At 41.5% G+C, this 17,369-nt stretch overlaps 1 pseudogene; it reads left to right on the top strand.

The window, feature by feature from the left end:
* Positions 1-11,731: 11,731 nt before the first annotated feature.
* LOC107133554 lies at positions 11,732-13,647 on the top strand (annotated as a pseudogene).
* Positions 13,648-17,369: the final 3,722 nt, after the last annotated feature.

Genomic DNA, 17,369 nt, shown 5'->3' with positions numbered 1-17,369 from the left:
TGGATGATGCCCTTAGTTTCAAGGCCACATTTAGACTGTCAGATCAAAGGTGTTGCAGTTCAAGAGCAATGCCCATTTATCCTTTAATACCCCTGATCATCCTAACGTATCAACTGATTTTCAAGATTTTATGAAACTACTAGTTTAATTCGAGATATCAAAGAGTAGTTGAGAACACAGGCTGCAATTCAGAGATGTTTCTTTGTCTTAGTTCTACACTCACCCATCTCTCTCTGTGTGATATTGAGTGTTTTAGCCAAACTCTCAGACTCCTAGCTTCCTAGCAGAATGGGGATGACTAGGCTGATTGTGCGGGGCTGTTGTAGGGATAGATAGCACACTGACACAGAGTAGGCACTCAGTAAGAATTAGCTCTTCTTTTATGTGGGGACAAGTGCATGGAGTACTGCATACATGGCATACATTAAGGGCATCTGAGTGGCAAACCATTCCCTGTGCTAGGCGTGTAAGTAGCAAACCGCTTACCCCTTAGGCACAGCCCTTAGCATGAGGCTGCATGTTACAGTTCCTGCACTTGCTCCATGGCCTGCTCCTCAATTGGTCACTGCAAGTACAGTTGGGCAAAAATTGTATTGGTGACTGCCTATAATCTGCTTAGCTATTGCCTAAGTAAATATACATGGTAACTGGGCAATACAGTCAGACCTGCTTCCTGCTTGGTTTCCAGAGGTAACTTTTTAAAAAATATATTTATTTTTTAGTTGTAGTTGGACAAGATACCTTCATTTTATTTATTTTTATGTGGTGCTGAACATTGAACCCAGGGCCTCACATGTGTGAGGCAACCACTCTACCACTGAGCCACAACCCCAGCCACTCCAGGGGTCTTGATCAGTGACTCCAAAGCCATGCTCTCCTCTACTTTGTTCCAAAGACCTCCTCACTGGACAAGAGAGAGCCCACGTAGCTGGTGCCCAAACAGGGACCCGAGGTAAGTCTAAAGACAGGGTGGCCCCCTCAAAGAGCAGTGAGGAAGGTGAAAAGGGGAACCTACCAAGTTTCACCAAAGACTCACAGCTGCAAGTGCTGTGCACTCTCTTAGATACTAGAGGTTTAACCCTGAATAAAAGAGAAGCCCAGAAGTTCTGGGATGTTGTGATTGATATCAGTCCATGGATAAGTGTTGCTGATGTTTTTGATCCTAGGACATGGGACAAGATAATAGCAAATGTGTGGCAAGCTAAAGTGAGACTTTACCACCACATGTTTGTTCCCATGTGACATCCATTCAGCAAAGTTTAGGGGGCCCTAAAACATACCATTATCATATAATGATGACCCTGAGGGGAGATGAGACTGTGAAAGACAGACAAGGGCAAAAAGGCAGGGGTGACAATCTATCTATCTTGAAGCCAGCAACCGCAGCAGGTGCAGGAGGGAGAGAGACAGAAAAAGTACCAGTAGCCATCATGGCACAGAAGAGGTGACCACACATGGTGCAAGTGCACCTTCTACTGATAGGCAAAGATTATATCCTTCCTTTGCCTATCAGGAAGTCAATGGCAACTGCCTTCTTATGAGGCAACACCAAAGCCAGCAAGGGACTATGACAGCTTAGAAATGACCAGACTGCCAGACAGCCCCAGGGGTCTCCCAGGAACACATTCCAGGAGGCCATAGATCCTTTTGAAGATCTATGTAAGATAAGAGATGGAAAGTGGGGTAAGGAAGTACAAGCCTTTCCAGTCAACACACCACACCACCACCACAGTGCCCTGCCACTTGGTATCCACATGCATTGGGTATCCTGAAGAAGTTAAAGAAAGTATGAAAGAGGATGTGCCCAGGGAGACATTTGCAGAGCAAATGCTTGAATCACTCAGTCTGGAACTTAATTGCCCTCAAGATTGGAAAGACCTAGCCAAAGCGGCTCTTGAGCCTGCAACATTTTGAAGTGGAAGACATTTTCCTATGATAAATGTGAACAACAGGGGGATCGTAACCACACCACAAATGTTGACCTCCCAGCTGAATGCTTGCAGGGAGAGGGAACCTACAGCTTCCCTGCTGTACAAGCCACAGGCCCACCAAACTATTTCAATCAGGTGCGACTCTGTGCTCTAAGAGCCTGGAGGAAGTTGCCAGCTGGGGGAGACACAGTTTCTATACAGGGTTAAAGGCAGAAAGCTATTGAGGACTTGCCGCAGTTTATTGACAGAGTAAACAAGGTGGTAGAAGAGAAGATGTCTAATGAAGGAACTAGGGCAGCATCTGGGACTAAATAAGGAACAGACAGCAGCAGTGGTGGCAGTATGCAATGGCACACCAGATGACTGGATTTCAGCCACCCAGGATACAGGGGCACAAGCAGCTCAACGCTCACTGCTGATCTCAGCCATGGCAGTTGCATAAAGGCAGGACTAAGGAGGCTTGCAGACAGCTATTCAGAGACTGCAAAAAAATATGCACCTTTTCTCCCCATTGGCCCTTTCAACCTACTGGAGTGAATCCCCAAGAGTTAAAATCTAATGCTTTATCACAAATGGATGCTATTCATTACGCTATTTTTGGAAATTTAACATATATTCATGTAATTATTGATATCTGTTCAGGCTGTATAATGGCCATAGCCTCCACAGGAGAAACCACAAAAAAGGTTATCTCCCATCTACTTAAATGTTTTGGAATTATGGATGTTCTCATGTGAATTGAAACTGACAATGGGCCAGCCTATACTAGAAAGACATTACAAGAGGTCTGCAATGATTGGCATATATGGCACTTAACTAGGATCCCCTACAACACTTACACTCAAGGCATCATAGAAAGAACACACAAAGAATTTAAAGACTATGCTACAAAACAGAGGGGGGGGGGACTATACCAAGTCCCTCATGATGCCTTGAAAAGAATCTTATTTACTTTAAATTTTCTTTCAATTTCAAACTTTCTACAAAAATAGCAGCCAATAAGAATTGGGTCCCCCTCACAGGACCCTCCCACCTACCTATGATATCAGGGAAGGATTCCATAACAAATGCATGGGATGGTCCGGAGTCCCTCCTAAACATGGATGAAGCATTTACATATGTTAACAGGAGCCTCACCCCATCTGGGTGCCTGCCAGAAATGTCAAGCCCTGGACACCAAGAACCACCAACCACACCAACCAAGAAGATGAAGGAACAAACTCTGGAAGAAAAACCTCACAAACAGGGGCTGGGGATGTGGCTCAAGTGGTAGCGCGCTTGCCTGGCATGCGTGGGGCCCGGGTTCGATCCTCAGCACCACATACAAAGATGTTGTGTCTGCCAAATGCTAAAAAATAAATATTATTTAAAAAAAAAAAAAAAAAAAAAAAAAAACCTCACAAACAAAGAGCTCAACAATGCAAACGGACCTCATGTAAAGTAACCTGGAGAGATATTACAGGTCTTGTGGAACAAGCCATCAGATGGGCCCCTTTGCCCGGTGGCAATAGGGCCTATAATGATGGTCCTATTGTGTGCAGCACTCACTGCTAACAGTGAAGTCTCCCATCAGGTAAACTGAGTTGTGGTCACTAAGTCACCATCTTCAGCAGTTGCTAATTGGGAAGAAATTTACTTGAGCTATTCTCTAATAATTCCAAATGTATTGATCCCGAGTTATCCATTCAGGAGATGTCAATAACCTGGAATGCCAGCATTTTCATTCCCACTCTGACTATTTCTTTTTCTGTAGTGGATAGTGAAACCTCTGATCCAGACACTCCCCTCGGTTTTGTACTTGCCAATGAAACTATTGTAAATGACTATAATAAGGCATATGTTGGGCTATCTATCAATGACCATAAAGTTATAGTTAATGCTACCTATAGCCATAGACCCCCCATGGCAAATGCAAGAAACCCTTGGTGCCAACATGCCCAACAATGCTTTTTGGGAAGCTCCTCTCAGATAATGATAGCATCCCATGTAATCAATGTGTCACTGCCAGACCTTATCTGCTTGATAAGAGACATTTCTCTGGGAAGAACAATAACTATGTGCCTGGGCAGGCACAGCTTCCTGGAATGTAACTGATGTGCCCAAGAACAATATGGGCTACTGTAGTGCATGCTACATGGGACAAGCCATTACCAACCTTTTTGCAGGAAATCAGTATGGCATGATAGCTATCATGCCAATATTGCTAGCTGCTAGACCCAACAAATGGGCAGCAGCCAGTTGAGTCCAGACCCTGACCATGGATTTGCCTTTGTGCCAAATTATACCCATACTGACTATGCACAAGCTTGTGTTACACCACCATTTGCCAGGCTAATAATCAATGATACTGATGGCATAAATATCTCTCATACAGAGATCCTACAGTCAATACATCCTGCTGGCTCACAAGTTGTTTAAACCCTGCTATGAAAGCTAAATGTATATTTATCCCTAGAGTGCTCCCAGCAGTCTGCTTCCAGTGAATCTGTCCAGTAAGTGCAGGAGTCCATGGGACACAGAGATGAAGAATCCTCTGAATGAGATTCAACACCAGACAAGGCATGTGATCAGCCTCATCATCGCTGGAATTTTTGCCCTGGTAGCCACCATCGCCACCACAGCCACTGCCGCTGCTTCACTCACTCATAGTATCAAGACTACTCAGACTGTAAACAACTTTGATACTGCCATGGCATAAGCCTTTGCCATTCAAAATGACTTAAATAAACTGTCCCAAGCTGTTATTTCAGTCATTCAATAAGAGCTAGACCTCCACCAGGAACAACTAGATATTCTGTTTATGTTATAAAGGCTCAGTGGTGACTCTAAATTTCATAGTATTTGTGTCACCTAATATGCTGTATCTGAAAACAGAACCTTACACTTCTCCAATTTTTCTCAATATATTAAGGGCACTTGGGATGCAAACTATGTTATGACTATGCATAATCTTACTAAAGCAATGGTCAAAATCAATGAGAGTAAGATGTTTATCTTGACAACCCCTTCCTTCTTCCAGGGATTGACTGAACATTGGAAAACCTGATAGCCAATTTAAGTAATCCTTATAATGATATTACTCTGGTCCTACTGTTTATAATAGTGATAATTTTTTCTTGTGTTATGAGACACTTATGTAACCATGTAAAGGACACCGAATGAAAAATGGCAATGCTGGCTGAAGTCCTTACAGCACAGAGATGGGAGATGTGGGGACAACTGTATGGAGTATTGCCTACATGGCACATGTTAAGGGCATCTGAGTGGCAGGCCACTCTTCTCATGCTAGGCACAAGAGCGGCAGACCACTTACCCCTTAGGCACAGCCCTGGGTGTGAAGCACAGTCCCTGCACTTGATCATGGCCCACTCCTCGATTGGTTGCTGCAAGGACAGTTAGCAGAAATTGCATTGGTGGCTGCCTGTAATCTGTTTAGCTAGTGCTTAAGTATATATACATGGCAATTGTGCAATAAAATCAGACCTACTTCCTGCTTGGTCTCCAGAAGTCTTGATGAGCAACTCCACAGCCATACTCTCCTCTATCCTGTTCTGTGCACCTCCCTGGAGGACAAGAGAGAACCCACACACAACTGGAAAATTGACTCAGATAATGCCATCTGCCATCCTCCTAAAACAAAATTTCTTTGTGATCAAATGAAACATTCCTTTCTTTGGATGTCTTTTCTCTAGGAATCACTGCTACAATTAATATATTCAAATAATCAAAGTAGATAAGATAACAAAAAATTATATTTTAAAAAGTATTTAGTTTAACAAAAATATATGATATAGTAATGACTGTGTTACCAAAGGGAATAAATAACAAATATAAAATGTCAAACTAGAGATTGTCAAATTTTTGAAGCAAATATTAATAATTGTATAGAATAATCAGATGCTTCAGCACTGTCCAGCCAGACAGCAGAAAAATGTTCTTCAAAGGAACTTGTGGTAAGCTTGAGCCTCCTTTGTACCACAAGAGGGAGGTTTGGGCTAGATCAATTCATCCTTCTCCTTTGGGATGGTCCTCTTCCACAGCACAAATTTATATTGGATGCAAGGGTTCATGGCTAGAAAACATTTGTGTCGTGAGGAATCTTCAGCTCTGGGAAGAGAGAAGTATATGGGAAGAAGCTCAAATCAAGAGGTGACCCATAGGACACCCCCAAATCTGACAGCCTCTGCCAGGAAAGGCCTGAGCCACAGATCTGAGAGCTCTCCAATTCAGCACCAATGCAAACAAAGACAGCCTCAATAGTCTTCCCCAAGGAAAAACTATGCAGAGCACTTCAAAAGACCTAATGTCTGTTTCTTTCAAAGGCTTTGGACTCCAGAACACCCCAGTTCCTATTTGGATATGACAAAGCACACCACTAGGGTTTGCATCTAAAATCTACAAAAGGCTCCTGTGCTGAAGAATTCAGTCCCCACATCAGCAACATTCATAGGTGGGTTTGGAGATAAGCATTTGATTGTGAATGCTCTGATGTTATCAGGAAATTCTCATTCAAGACAAGTACACTACTGGGAGGTGGTAGGGATTGGAAAAATGTTGGGCATGGTTGGAGGAAGACCTGAACAGGGTTGTTCCCTTGGAAACAGTACCTTGGCCCTGTTGGCTCCACTGAATCCTCATTTTCCAAGTAGAATTTCTCCTCCTCCTATCTGTCTTTCTCTCTCTTCCTCTCTTTCAGCCTCATTCTCTCTCTCCCATTCTATCCCTTTTTGGAAAAAGCTGAGGAGCTCTCCACTGCCACACATTCTGCTTCCATGGATAGCTCAGTGAAGAACCAAATGGAAGGCTCTGAAACCCACAGAGAAAACATAGGCTTCCTCCATGAAGCTATTTTCCTTAGGTATGGCCACAGTGGGGACAGGATGGCCAGCACAGATACCACTTATGAGCCATGCTTCTGCCATTGTTGGTGCCCACCTCCAGGCTTCCTAGAATGAAGGCCACATTCCAAATGCTGCCCTACTGAGAACAATGGTTCCAAAGACCCGCAGAGGGACTGCTTCCCTCCAAAAATGTGCTATGGCCCGGGGATGCCATGTCCCCCAGTGGGATTCAGCCAGCCAGCTACTCCTTCCTCTGAACACCTGTTTCCTGCAGCTCTCCTCTGGCCTGGAGCCTCTTCTCCATCCCTTCTGAGTTAGATGTATCTCTAACGTTAATTTCTTAGCCTTAGACTTCCTCTTCCATAGTAGATTAAGATAAGAAAATTTATTATAAAATGTGTAGGGATGGTGGTTTTCAGTGTGAACAGACTGCTGTGGGATCATAGCTGATGTATTTGGCTCACAAAAAAAGACCATTGGCATTATTAACAGATCAGCTTTGTAGCAGACATGCTCAGGAAGCTCTCATCTGTTAGGGATAATAACCTGGCTCTTGTGATCACTTCTGGGCAGGTGGACTCAGGTACAGAGGACCACAGAATTTGTCTAAAGATTGATTATTCAGGCTGTCTCCCAGTCTGTAATTTCTTTCCAATTTTGTCCCATTTCTGCTTGCTAGAAAATTTGCAATGCCCTGCACAGATGTGGTTTTCTGGTCATACATAAGAATTTCAATAGTACTTCTTCTGTCTAAAATAAATATCAATTCCATCCCTAGCCCATGCTTTCCAGTCTTCCTCTGAAACCATTCCTATCACAGAGCCATGGGGCCATAATGGCCCTGGAAGGAAGCCTTCCTCCTTGATCCACACTGATGTCAGCATTGGATGCCTGTTCATGTCCAAGAGTGAACACCTGGTCAGGAGTCATGCTAGCATCACACTCAGAAACATTATGCCAGCATTAACGCAGTTTTCTTTGTACACAAGCCCCAACACACCCTGATTGACTGTTCTTATGGGTTAGAAACTACTCTTTGGTGCTATGAGTTGACTGAGTCCACTTCCTGACCCTTGCTCCCCACCATCTGAATGTCCCACTTACTCTGACAGTTGGAGATGATCTGGCCAAGCTCAGTTTCTGGCCAGCTTCTCCTCATTTAGTAAGTGTAGCTCAAGGGACCTGCAGATGATGACAGAAAGCCTATTGTGGCAGGTCACCTAGTGCAGCATGAGACAGGCCTTTAGGAAATGGGCCTTGAAGTGGCTATACAAGGATAGTGGACAGGGTCACCTCGAGGCACCTCAGCTTTAAATACAAGGTCACCATCTCAAGACACTATTACCCAAGGATGGCCTCCTGGTAATCATGTGGGCTCTTCCCATGGGCTACTAGCCCAATCCTGTACAGTGGTATACCTAGACCTACCATTACACGTTGTGGAGCCACATTCAACTCAGGGCAAAAGGACCACACAGCCTGTACACAGACACAATCTCATCCCACCAAGATGGGAGAAATGGGCTATTGTCCTTCTATATCCCAGGTCTGCTTGAGACTCAGGCTGCATTTGGGGTGGCCCAGGAACAAAACCTAGAGGCTTTGGTCCTGATTTCCAGTGCAAAAAGCAGAATCAGGAACAAGAGTGCACAAAGGAGTGCTAAAAGATAGCCACGAAGGCTCCTGGCCTCCAGGGGCTCACTGCTGGCTGTGATGTAGGAGGACAACTCATTCAGCAAGGGTGGTCATTGGAAAGGGCTCCTCGCCTGCAGGTTGCCTGGACATTTAGTGTGGTTATGACACATCCATATCAATTCTGTGGAGAGACCCTCTCAGCTCCTTGTTCAGGGAACATGCAGAACCTCATACTGCTGTATGAGTTTGGACACCAGCATCCTCCATCCCATAAGGGGAACCTGCAACCAGATCCTATCCTATTCTCATCAGCCACCAATACCTGTCCCTGAACTTCTGGCCTGTACACTGCCACCTGACACACAGACTCCATCAGACATGGGAATGAACATGCAGGAGCTCTCTCCCATCTCAGGTCAAGCCCTTAACACTGACCTCTCTGTTCTTTATTCCCATCTATACTTCCTCATCATCCAGAAGCTACAACTCAAGAGGGCATGAGTAGTCCATGTCCAAGAGGGCATGAGTAGTATTGGATTAGTGTTTGTTCTCTGCTCAGGTGTAAGAACCAGGGGACACTCCTGCTGCCAGGCTTATCAAGACAGTCTTGGCCTTCTTTTCCCTCTGCTTTTCTAACCAGATGTCAATCAAGCAGGTGTCTCCAACCTGCATGTTGAACAGTGGCCTTGAGGACTTTGAAGCTGATTCCAAAAATTGTGGGGGATGGAACATCAGTAAAGCCCAGAAATGAACAGCCACACCAGCCTGTCAGTTTGCCCTGTGAGCATTCTACAACATATGTCTAGGTGATGAGGCTTCTTGTCTCCTTGTGTGGATGCAGATTGGCATTTCTCGGTGGTGGGAATTTGAATGATGATTAATCTCCTTTGTACTTTTCTATATTGCTTGAATTTCTATAATGAGTATGTGACAGTTGTAGAAAAAGTATTGCCAAATTTAATACAAAGATACAGTGATTGAGGCAGTGTGGTACTGGTATGATGACAGAAATAATGATCAATGGAATAGAATTAGAGTACAGAAACAAATCTTACATTAATGGTCAAATGGTTTTTGCAAAGGTTCTAAGAAAATTCAACAGAGGGAGATGATGGCCTTTTCTTGTGAAATAGGGGACAATGACATACATGGACATCATCTTCACACCATATAAAAAAGCAGAGCAAAAGAGATCAGAGACCTAAATATAAGAGCTAAAACCCTGAAATTTAGAAGAAAACAGAAGTAAATCTTCACAAACTTCAATCAAGCAGTAGTTTCTTAGATATGACCCATCTAAAACACAAGGAATCAAAGAGAAAATTGAAAATTTGACTTGTCAAAATTAAAAATCTTTTTGCCATAAAGAACACTACCAAGAAAGCAAAAATACAATGCATAAAAACAGAAAATATTTGCAAATCATATCTGGTAAGGGACTTCTATCTAGAACATATGAACTATTTTTATAACTCAATATTAAAAGACAGACCAAATAAGAAATGGGCAAAGAATGCAAATCCACACTTTTCCAAAATTGGTATGTGAATGACACAACACCATTAAGCCATGAGAAAAACGTAGATCAAAACTATTATGAGATGTAATTTCATACCCACTAGGACTGATGGAAGGCAAAGAGTGTTGACAAGGGCGTGGAGAAACTGGAACCCTTAGCAGGTGGGATGTAAAATGGCACAGTCACTATGGAAAGAACATAGCAGCTCCTCAAAAATCTGGATTCAGAATTACCACATGATCCTCCAATTCCACTTGTGCACATGTGTTCCAAAGAACTGAGAGAAAATTCTAATTGCTACAACTTGGGTGACCCCTAAATGCATTATGCTAGGTGAGTAAGCCAGACACAAAGGACACCTGATGTCCAGTTCTTCTTCCATTAAGTACCTACAGTAATCAAATTAACGGAAACAGAAAAAAAGAATGGTGGTTGCCAGAGCCTGGGGACAGAGAAGAACAGAGAGTTACTGTTTAATAAGTTCAGAGTTTCAGTTTGGGAAAATGAAGACATACTGGAGAAAGATGATGGTGATCATTGAAAAAGAAGGAATGTATTTTCTAACTGTGGCCTGGGCTTGGAATCATTGCCAGGGACTCAGATTAAATTTCAACTCATGTCCCTCTCCAACAACAGAGGTTTTGTTTGTTGGTTTCAGGCATGCTGCAGAGATGACAAACTGGGATCCCTACTATGTGTTCCTAATGGACTTGGTTAGTGGTGCTAGAATCAGCCATGAGGGAAAGCCCTTTTATCCAATTAAGATTTCTAAGTTACTTTCAGAAACCTGAAGGAGGGAGTGAAGACAGATGAAAGAACTGAAGAGAAGCAGCAAGGGAAAAATGCAATCATAAGAGGCCCATTTCTTTTTATTTCATGGTGTTTTGGTGAGTGAGGAGTGTACCCCAGAGTCTATGCAGTTTTACAAAAGAAAGCAGGAAAAAAAAAAAAACAGTGTTTTGTGTTTAAATGTTGGGTCTCTGGAAGGAGTAAGAAAAGCCCATTGGGTCCCTTGTGTTGGTGGATGTACAGGACAGCCCGAGTGAGAACCCAGTGTCTTGTTGAACTGAATAGCATGCAGGCAGGAGAACGTCCAGCTCTGCAGCTGGGACATTCACACAGATGCCAAGGGGTGGGTTTGTGACCCTGGCAGTCACTGGCAGCCTCCAGCCAGCTGCTGTGTTGCCTGCAGATCTCAGCTGTGAGGTGGGAGAAGGAAGATGCTCTAGCATGGCCAGCTGCCAGGAGGCAGGACAGCCATCTTTCTTTAAAAATGAAGCAGCACTTCTGAGGGAGGTCCTGGGTGTGCCCTGTGTTCACAGGGAATTCAGGATCATTGCACTTTGCATTCCTGTGCAGACAGGACCCAGATATCATTGGAAAGTGCAAAAGGGCAGAATTAAGGTTAACACTGAATTTTTTTTTTTTTTTTTTTGGCTTCTCATGCAATGAATCTTCTCCCCCTTGCTATTCAGGTCATGGAATTTTCCCTACATAGTTGAGTATAAATTACCAGGCAAATATGGGGTACGTGGGTGTGGGCTATAGGAGATGATGAGGTGATTAGTAAGAAGTTACCATAGCAGTATTTGGATTTTTAAGACTCAAAATTTGGCCCTGGCTGCCGAGGTGCACTGGCTGCAGGAGGCCGCCATGTTGCCGCTTTTGTTGTCAGGGACCCCAGGAAGAGCACTGCATGCCAGTCACTACCTCCCTCTCCTCCCTCTCCCTGTGGCCTGCGGGGCTTGTGGTCCCGCCCACCCCCACCAGCCCTGCCCATGAGCCCCCCCACCTCCTTTCCAGTGACCACCACCGCCTCCAGCCCAGGGGTGGCGCACACTGAGCAGCAGTAGCGGGCCTCCTCTGCTGGGAGCTGCAGGCCTGGCCCCCTCCCCAAGGGCATCATGGAGGTGAGTGCGGGAGATGTGATCGCCTATATCAGTTCTTCCAGCTTGGCCTCTAGCCCTGCCTCTAGTCACGGTGAGGGTTCTGAGAATAGCTCCCAGTCCTCCTCCTCTTCTGTTCCAGGTTCTCCAAATAGCTCTAATTCTGATACCAATGGCAATCCCAAGAATGGGGATCTGTCCAATATTGAAGGCATCCTGCAGAATGATCGAATAGATTGTTCCATGAAAACAAGCAAATTGAGTGCTCCTGGATGACAAAGAGTCATAGTGGTGCGACAAAATTTAATGGCATGATTCTACTGTTTCTAAAGTCTGTGGGTATGTGGCATCAGGATTCCATTATGGAGTTCATACTTGTGAAGGCTGTAAGGGTTTCTTTGGGGGAAGTATTCAGCAAAACATCCAATGCAAGAAGTGCCTGAAGAATGAAAACTGCTCTATATTGAGAATGAATAGGAACCGATGTTAGCAGTGTCGCTTAAAAAAGTGTCTGTCTGTGGAAATGTCGACAAAGGTTTGGTCATATTCCTAAGCATGAAAAACAGAGGATGCTAACTGAAATGCAAAGTGCGATGAAGATCATGATGAACAGCCAGTTCAGTGGTCACTTGCAGAATGACACATTAGTAGGACATCATGAACAGACATCTTTACCAGCCCAGGAACAACTGCAACCGATGCCCCAGCTGGAGCAAGAAAACATCAAAAGCTCTCCTCTTCCCTCTTCTGATTTTGCGAAGGAAGAGGTGATTGGCATGGTGACAGGAGCCCACAAGGATACCTTTATGTATAATCAAGAGCAGCAAGAAAACTCAGCTGAGAGCATGCAGCCCCAGAGAGGAGAATGGATTCCCAGGAACATGGAGCAGTGTAATTTAAATCACGACCATTGTGGCAATGGGCTTAACAGCCATTTTCCTTGCAGTGAGAGCCAGCAGCATCTCAATGGACAGTGCAAAGGGAGGAACATAATACATTTCCCAAATGGGCATGCCATTTGTATTGCAAATGGACATTGTATGAACTTCTCCAATGCTTATACTCAAAGAGTATGTGATAGAGTTCCAATAGATGGATTTTTCTCAGAATGAGAACAAGAATAGTTACCTGTGCAACACTGGAGGGAGGATGCCTCTGGTTTGTCCAATGAGTAAGTCTCCATCTATGGATCACATAAATCAGGGCATGGAATCTGGGAAGAATTTTCCATGACCTTCACTCAGGCAGTGAAAGAAGTGGTGGAATTTGCAAAGCGTACTCCAGGATTCAGAGATCTCTCTCAGCATGACCAGGTCAACCTTTTAAAAACTGGGACTTTTGAGATTTTAATAGTACAGTTTGCATCATTATTTGATGCAAAAGAGCATACTGTCACCTTCTTAAGTGGAAAGAAGTATAATATGGATGATTTACACCTAATGGGAGCAGGGGATCTGCTAAACTCTATGTTTGAATTTAGTGAGAAGCTAAATGCCCTGCAGCTTAGTGATGAAGAGACGAGTTTGTTTACCGCAGTTGTCCTAGTATCTGCAGATTGATCTGGAATAGAAAATGTCAACTCTGTGTAAGCTTTGTAGGAAACCCTCATTCGTGCACTAAGGACCTTAATAATGAAAAACCATCCAAACGAGGCTCTATTTTTACAAAACCTTCTCTAAAGTTGCCAGATCTTCCGTCTTTAAACAACATGCCCTCTGAGGAGCTCTTGGCCTTTAAAGTTCATCCTTAAGGCCTTTGTTTATTTGAACATGAACTGATGCTAACTGTACATTTTGTGCTAAAGTGCTTATTTATATGTGTGTACCCTATATGGAGATAGAAAAGACAATACAAGATTGTAGGTTATCTTTGTAATCATACAGTAGCTGTTTGGATCAGGAACTCTTCAGCCATGATTAGACATTGACTGCATATCCCCAGTAGACCAATTAGCTGTGTCGCACTGAGACTGGAGAAGTTACACTGAATTATAATCACACTGCATGTTAGACTTTTTCATCTGGCAAAACCAAAAACCATTTTATTCTCCCTGTGATATACATAAAATGCACAATCACGAGTACAGGAGGATGTAGAAATCAATCCTTTGTGGTAGAAGTTGTGTTGAATATTGGAAATCTTGGTATTACCACAGGACTGTTAGATCTGGTTATCAAATACTTTGGGAGCTGGGAGAGCTTAATGTTTGTATTTTACTCTGCCACTTTTAAAGTATATGAATTTGGGCATGTACTTGATTGTGGAAAATGAGAATTGATAGTGTCCTCAGTGCCCAACCTCACAGAGATACTAAGAAATATCTATAAAGCATATTTACCTCTTGGAAAACAAGTACTATGTAAAAAAGGTAAAATGTTTGCTATTACAGTTATTCATAATAGTATTCTTTTCTTATTTCTGAGCATTTCTGGGAAAACATTCCACACTTCACACCAGTCAATTTAGGGTTCCTGCATATGTGTGGGTATCCTACTGATACATACATTCAGACTTTATAGATACGTCAAATACATAGTATGTGTACAAAGTATACATAAATATAGTTATACATAAATATATTTCTTCACAATATTTTAAACCGTGAAGAACTTTATCATATAATAAACTTAAGAGGTGTCAAAAGACCCAAATTAGGTGCTTGTTGATTTTATTGTTGATGATAACATAACCATTGCTTTAAAATGTTTAGGTGGTAGAATATTGAATTCATGCTCTATTTTTATTTAAGTGACACTTAATGTAAAAGTGCAGCAGGCAATCAAGTCCAAATTTTTTAAAATGTGTATTTTAGAGTCCATCTTTTGTAAATCTTTGGTTCAAGGTACTAGTTCTTTAAAAGTTCATTCAGATTCCTACCTTGTGCTGTAAGGTTGCATTGCTGCCCCTCCTACACATGCTGCAGCTTGATGACATGATAAAGAATTTTGGTTCTTTCTGGAGGACTAATTAAGGAAACTGTTTACTATGTTGCATGTGTGGTTGTATGTGTTTGCACATGTGCGTGTGTCCTTAGTTTATGTGTTTTTTTCCCCTCCTAAAATTACACTACAGGGACTTTGTCAGTTAGATTTAATCTATAATTTGAAATCATTTACTGTATGACCTACAGGCTTAGAAATTGTGTAGTCAGAGACTTTGATCCACATGTCTTCTGGTTTTATTAAATACTTCAGATCAGTCTCTGTTCATGGCAGTGGTAGAAATAGCCAAATTTTGAGAATTTTATGTTTTTATTTTTCCCTGAAAAATAGAAATTAATTGGACTTTTTGGTAGAGATGCCTTCTTTATAATATTTGGATTATATAAAATTGTGAAATGTTAAGAGCTCACTTTACTGCACTAAGCCTGTTACTTTTCTGATATGCAAACAGAATGCCTTATTTTGTAATATTGTTTAACTTGTTGCTACTGGAATTTTAATTTCTGTGGCACTCATTAAATAATTTAAAAAAAGATAAAACCTCTCATTATAAAAGAGGAAAGGTGATGGTGATGTCTGTAAAACAATACGAACCACAATTGTAATTTACCTTAAGTAGTATGACTGTTATGGAATATACAGTTATAGTTTTTGTGAATTCTTACATAATAGCATTATCTTTTTATATTTTTTCCTAAGATAAACAGTTGCATAGTTTTCTCCTATGAGGGATAGAAACAGCTTTTTGAAGTGATATTGAAAATCTCATAGATCACGTTCTTAACTTTTGCCTTTTGCATAAGCCACTTTATTACAGGTATCTTTAAGATCATTAAGTCTGTAGGAATGTGTAACCAGAACTATGTTAGTATTGCTTGTAAAACTTTAGTTAGGTTTAATATATACATATATGCATCACATATAGGCATAGAGATTCTCATTTTGTCTTCTAAAATTTTATTTGAATAAATTCCTCCTATAGGTAATGGGAAACAAAATTAATAGTTCATATACCACTCATAGCCTTTCTCATATTTGAAAATAGCGCAGTATAAAACTGCTAATTCTAAAGTTACACCAGCAGCCTATTACAAGCACATTCTTTGATTGAGTCATGTTACAGACTTATTAAGTGCAAAGAGGACAACCAATGTAGGGAATTCTGAGTCTGTGGGACACTGTTGCTTAATAATGTACTGTACGATTTAAGTGATGCTTTAACTCTGATTTTACATTTTAAAGTTAAAATGTGGGCATTATGTCAGCAAGCTAAAACATTTTACCCCCTGTGCATTTAATATATGTCTATGTGATCTGAGAGAGGACTCCAGGATTCAGAGAGAAATAGCTGAGGGTAAGGAGAAACATCTTGGGATGAAGCTTGTCCTTATGGTGATAGTTTAATTACAGACTTAAAAATTAGAAGAAAATTTCATTGGATTAAGTGTATTGCTTTCATATGTATATTTTAAGAAATTACCATTGTAACTTGATAAGAGGTGATTTATTTTATGCAAACATCATCACAAAGCAATGTGTAGAAGCTCAGCTAGATTTATTACTGTGCACGAGAGTAAATACCTATCTCAATTTTTCTTTTTCTTTTCCAATATAGAGTTTGCTGAATGTACAATAAGAGTTTATCACTTAGGATATAGAATTTTTAGGGGTGGGGGAGGGGTTCTGTCAGAAAATTGTTACCTGTAAACAAAGACTGTATTGATTTAATCCAAAAAATTAAACTTGAAACTATTCTTGAATTAACATAAAAAAATAAAATGGCTATTGTTTTAAAAAGATAGAAAATATATTGTTGACAGGATATGAGTTGTTTATTTTCTACATATTGTAATTGATGAGGACATGGATAATATCTTCATGTTTCTGAGAAGTAATATGTACATGGGGGGAGGGGATAATAAATATTATTTCTAACTGAAAAAAGAAAAGAACCAAAAATCATGCCAATAAGTCAATGAAAAACCAATCTGTAAGGCAATTTTCTAATATATTGAATTTACAGAGAAATATGTTAATAGATTGTTATCAATTAACTTTTAATTTGAAGTTTTACAAAATAATTCTTTAAATAGTTAAAAAATGACTTTTAGGAGTTTGAGCAAAACAAATTGTTGCATCCTAAATCCTGCTCTAGTTTCCCTTGGCATTTGTCTCCAAATATCTCTGGTATGTGCCTTTGTATGGCATTAGTTAATGGAGAGTTCTCCTATCCCCTCTTTGTTTTTTTTGGCATGTTCAGTACTTTAAATATTTTGTGTTGTTTATTCTCAGTTAAGGAGCAATGGAAAAGTAAAGTCTTAGAAGAAGAACAGAGCTTGCAAGGAATAAATCTTTTATTAGTACCTTAATAAGGAGAGCTTGCCTCTAACAGAAATGGACTGTGACCACCTATGAACACGTATGGATGGAACGGCTGACTGTGCCAGTGTAGCGATGGCTGCACTTCAGAGTAGGATTAGAAAAAGAACACCTCAGCCTACAGACTGCAGGTTTCTCCTCTCTGTGAGTCCTTCTATCTTGTAGTGTGGAGAGCGGTGCCATTGCCTTTCTCACAGTCAGAGTCCTGGGTGGACTTGGTACTTGCAGACACTCCT

Source organism: Marmota marmota, unplaced genomic scaffold (genome assembly GCF_001458135.2).
Source record: "Marmota marmota marmota unplaced genomic scaffold, marMar, whole genome shotgun sequence".
NCBI lineage: Eukaryota > Metazoa > Chordata > Mammalia > Rodentia > Sciuridae > Marmota > Marmota marmota.
Note: the sequence above shows the minus strand (reverse complement) of the source record. Positions and strands in the feature narration are given on the sequence as shown.